This window comes from Sinocyclocheilus anshuiensis, unplaced genomic scaffold (genome assembly GCF_001515605.1).
Source record: "Sinocyclocheilus anshuiensis isolate Anshui unplaced genomic scaffold, SAMN03320099.WGS_v1.1 scaffold766, whole genome shotgun sequence".
Lineage (NCBI taxonomy): Eukaryota > Metazoa > Chordata > Actinopteri > Cypriniformes > Cyprinidae > Sinocyclocheilus > Sinocyclocheilus anshuiensis.
The window spans coordinates 396,369-401,783 of NW_015546060.1; the positions used below are offsets into that span (position 1 = coordinate 396,369).

Consider the following 5,415-nt stretch of genomic DNA (forward strand, 5'->3'; position numbering starts at 1 on the left):
TTTTGCACCAATGATGATGAAGTCAAAAGGTAAAGTAATAGTTCAAACAAAAATGAAAATTCTGTCATTAATTAAATAATTAAATTAATTGAAATCCGAGAGCTTTCTGACCCTGCATAGACAGCAGTGCAACTGAAATGTTTTATGGCCCAGAAACATAGTAAGGATATTGGTAGGGATGCACAAAATGGATAGTTCACCCAAAAACGGAAAATTCTGTCATCATAAGCTCACGCTCATGTCGTTCCAAAACCTGTATGTTTCATTCTTCTGTTGAACACAAACGAAGATACTTTGAAGAATGTTGGTAACCAAACAGTAGTTGCTGATAGCCATTGACATTCACAGTGGGGAAAAATGACTAAAGTCCATAATAAAGTGGGGCAAAGGCCATGGCGACTGTTTGGTTACCGACATTATATAAAAAAATATAATCTTTTGTGTTCAACAGAAGAAAGAAACTCATACAGGTTTGGAACGACATGAGCATGAGTTTATGATGACAATGTTCTCTTTTTGACAAAATTTTCTCTTTTTGATCTTTTTAACAATGTAATTCTATTTAGAGAAAGGACAGAAATGATCGAAATTTTGCATTGCATGCCGTTGCAAATACTTTTTTTTTTTTTTTGTGTGTGTTTTATAATGAGCATTGCATGCTTTCTATGGGATAAGATACAACCTTTCAAAGATAGTTTTAGCTAATTAAAGCATCTTCACTAACAAAATAGAAGAAAAGAAAGTTGCTTCAGCCTCACTAAACTGCTAGTTAGTTGTTGGATGACTAGTTGACCATTGTGGCCCATCCCTAGTCATTTGCTGTGCATGCAAACACACTCAACGGTTTTAACGTGGGCTGACACTGAAGAGTCGGTGTAAAGATGCTTGTTCGGCATTTCTTTTTTGCGGGTGTTTTATATAGTTGAAATCCTCTTAGGTCTGGCCTGTGGCACTTGTTTTAAAATTAATCTGCAAACAAAGTAATTAGATCAACAAATAACTTGTCTGCGGCACACACTCCCCCTTTCCCCTCACACACACACACACACACATACACACACATGAGTGTGTGCGATTGTCTAAAAGTAGCTAGCTATGACTTTCTCACTCTCCTTCCTCATAAATTGTGTCTGCTACTGCATCTGCATTTCCCGACCTTCCTCGCTCAGTCTCTCTCTCGTGCAGATGTCAGGTCAGTTTAAATTAGGTCAGCGCTCTCGGAGCGTCTGTTCTCTCCCTCAGTTTCAATTGCACTTCTTTTTTAACATGCTCCACGAATTCCCTTCTCTAATGTAACTCCCCCCTCCTCGTCTTTCTGCATCTCCCATCACTCTGTAATTTCCTTAACTGTGCCTTTCTACTAGCTTCTTTTTTTTCTTCTCACGATTTCTCTTCTTTCGCCCCCTGCTTCTCGCCCTCCCCTTCTCCCCCCACTCTCTCCTCTGAAGATGTCATTTTGTAGTTGCCGCTCTCTAACAAGAAATCATTGTGTTTCCCTGGGGAGGGCTGTGATGGATGGATATAGAAGAGATGGGGGTGGGGGTCTATTCCTCATTTCAGTGGACTCAAAAATGTAAATATTGTCACCATTTAGTCACCCAATCATATATTGAAGTACAAAGCGACATTTTGAAGAATGTGACGGTCGCTCTTTTAGAGGCAGTTACAATGAATTTAAAAAGAATGCAAAAATGCAGAAAAGTATCATTAAAATAGTCATGCCAGATGCATTATTTTTGTATCATTGACATACTATTATTTTATTATTAATACTTTGAATAAGTAATTTTCTGTTTTAAATGTTAAAGTTTAGTAATTTTGTGTTTTTATCTTTTTTATTTGTTATTATTTCTTTATTTATTCAATTAATTAGTTCTTTATTTATAAATGGGGAGCATTCAGGCAAATTGGGACCATTTTTTCAATTGAAATGACTGGGGAAGTCAGTGAGTTGAACTTGAGAACTGATCAGTCTGGTTTGTGAACGAATCATTTTGGGAGCTGGTTAAATGGATTCATTGAACAGATCTTTTTTGAAAGAATGTATTGTTACAGTGTTGTGTTTTTTTTTTAAGTTACTATTATAGGATTTATTAATATTTTGAATTCGCTTTTAATTTAAGTTTACATTTTAATAATTTTGTTATCTGCCTTTTATAGATATATAGATATAGATATAGATATATAGATATAGATATATATATATAGATGTAGTAATTTTATTACTTCTGTTTTAGTACTTCCATTTAATTGCCAGGGCAGCATTTCTAATTTAAGTATTTCATCTTATATTTATATTTCGTTTAATTTCAGCTTTATTTTAAGCAACATAAATTATTTAGATGGTAATCGTTTTAATGATGACATTAGTTTTAGTTAATATCAAAAATGTTTCATCTGGAGACTTTCTTTGGTGAATGCGAGAATGCAAGATTTCCTGTGAATAATCACTTAAATTTTGGTCTGTTCATCTTACAAATCTATTGTACGACTTCAGATGGCTTTGAAAACAGTGCGTGAGTCATATGAATCATTTTCATTATTTTTTTTATGGAGCTTTTGTGTCTTTTTGAAGCTCAAAAACTCATTTATTGTAACTGCATGGAATATCAAAATATCATCTTTAGTATTTTGCTGAAGAAATAGTCATATGGGTTTGGTACAACAGTAAAGTCAGTAATTTGTGAGTGAACTATCCCTTTAAGAAAAAAAAATTGTGAAATAACAATGTTAGTTTATACATGTTGGCAAAAGAAACAGCCGTGAGGAGGGTTGCCCTCAGCTCGGCGGAGCTCTTGTTTGGGTTGTTGGTAAATGATTACAATAGTCTTAGCATGGCAACCCCCAGCACTGCCTAAAAAGACACAGCAGCTCAAAGGGCAAGGCCAGTGACCTGCTCACAGGGGGAGGCGTCACTCCTCTCGGCTGCACCAGAGCAGCAGATGCTCGGCATGAATATTTCAGGCATCCCCTCTCCTCACTGCGCAACAATTAGCATGAACCAGATGTGGAGGGCTAAAATATTTACTAGCTGTGTGAGCGGAGGTAGCAGTTTACACACCCTTGCAACGTCTTGTGTGATAGATATGCTTTGTTGGACAGGATTGTATTTTTTACTATTGCTGAAGCATTTCTGTTGTGACTGTCTTGTAACTGTAGTCTCAGCCTGGTGCCCAAAGGAGTGTTTATGGGCCACCTGATGCTTTGTGCATGAAAAATGGCTCTAATTGGCCTTTTTTCGTAATCTCTTTGGCTTTGCGAGGCAAAATGTGCACTGTTTGTGACATCCAAAAATTTGTTTGTGAAAGTTAGTAAGTTCGTAACGTTGTAGGTTATGTGCAGTTTCAGATTCACTCACCCCTCAACAAACATACACAATTTTGGTTGGTCACACTGATATAATAGAAGATATATAGAAGTCAAACAGTGTCTTCCTGTCTGAGTGGATGGTTTAGTGTCTGTCATCGCAATGTTTTGATACCTTAATTGTAGTTGTCGCTGCATGTGAACTAATGTATAAGTATTACTGCTACTAATGAATAAACATAATATTTTAATTGTTATTTATTGTTTTATTATTGTTTTTGTCATTAGGTTTATCATTTATTTATTATTATTATTAGTAGTAGTAGGGGTATGCCGGTATCTAATTTTCATGTTGCGATTAATTGCTAATGCTTTTATTACGGTATTATCACGATATTGAAATTTAGTTTTAAAAAAGTGCTGTCATAATACAGTATAAAGTAGTAGTAATCCATTATCTTAGATGCAATAATAATAATTTATTAGTAGTAGTAGTAGTAGTAGTAGTTATATATTAGTTTAAATGCATAAGAATAATCAAATTAATTTAATAACAATAATTTAAATACAATAATAATAATAATAATAATAATAAATTATTATAGTATTTATTATTATTATTATTATTAGGGGTGTCGGAATCGCGATGTAGACAAGTACGATTCGGTATCGGTTCAGTAATAGACCATAACCGATTATAACATACTGATGCTTTTCTGATGTCATTTGTTGCATACGTGCTTTGTCGCGGTAGCATACAATGGCAGAGGGAGGCGAGACGCGAGTGCGAGTAATTAAAAATGCTCCTCCAACTACTTTAAAAGCCGACATCTGGGCACATTTCGGCTTTTATGAACAACCTGGTAAGCAGTGCATCGTCAATGCATTGTGATATGTGACCCTGGACTACAAAACCAGTCTTAAGTCGTTGGAGTATATTTGTAGCAATAGCCAAAAATACTTTGTATGGGTCAAAATTATTGATTTTTCTTTTATGCCAAATAGGGCTTCTGGTGATTAGTAGTAAATCTCCAGCACGTGCTTTCAGATGGAGCGGCATTTACTACACAGAGCCGTAGATCACTGACAAGCTACACAAAATCGTGTGTTCAAAACGTGCTGGAGATTTACTACTAATCACCAGAAACGGCTTTACTGACGAGATGCGTATGAAAATCGCATTCGATTTTTTTGCCCAGCCCTAATGCCAAAAATCATTAGGGCATTAAGTAAAGATCATGTTCCGTAAAGATATTTAGTAAATTTCCTACTGTAAATATAACAAAACTTAATTTTTGATTAGTAATATGCATTGCTAAGAACTTCATTTGGACAACTTTAAATGAGATTCAAATAGTTGTATCTCGGCCAAATATTGTCCTATCATAACAACCACCACACATCAATGGAAAGCTTATTTATTCAGCTTTCATATGATGTATAAAACTCAATTTCAAATGGAAAGCTTCAGCTTTGAGTTTTGTGGTCCAGGGTCACATATCGAATTGAACTGAATCGATGACATGTGACATGAAATCGAACCGAACCGTGAGACCATTGTAGGTTTACACCTCTAATTATTATTATTATTATTATTATTATTATTATTATTAGTGGTAGTAGTAGTAGTAGTAGTAAGTTTAATAATAATTATTCTGAATGTGAATCTGCTATTAGCACTACTACTAGCCTAATAGCTACTAGTAGTAGTAGTAGTAGTTGTTATCCATTAGTTTATAATAATAATTATTATTATGAATAATTTTATTCTAACATTTATTTATTAGTAGTAGTACTAATAGTACTAATACTTGTTTATTTTATTATTTAGTAGTAGTAGAAAATGTATTAATAATTATTCTAAATGTACTAAATGTATTAGTACTACTAATACTAAGAATAATAGTTGTTGTACATTAGATTCAGCATATTATTATTATGGATTATTATTATTATTATCAAAATTGTCAAATTAGGGTGGGAAAATGTCATTTAACATTTCAAAAATTTAAATTTTGTGTTAAATGAAGTCTATTTTTGCTTTCGTTCTGCTTCTGTATCCCTCTCGCTCTCCATATCTCTGCAGACGGAGATCGCCAAACCGCTGAA

General features: G+C 34.2%; 1 protein-coding gene across 6 annotated transcripts in view; it reads left to right on the plus strand.

Moving 5' to 3' along the window:
* LOC107699413 (transducin-like enhancer protein 1) overlaps window positions 1-5,415 on the plus strand; it is a 38,569-nt gene that overhangs the window by 22,189 nt on the left and 10,965 nt on the right. The window lies entirely within an intron of this gene.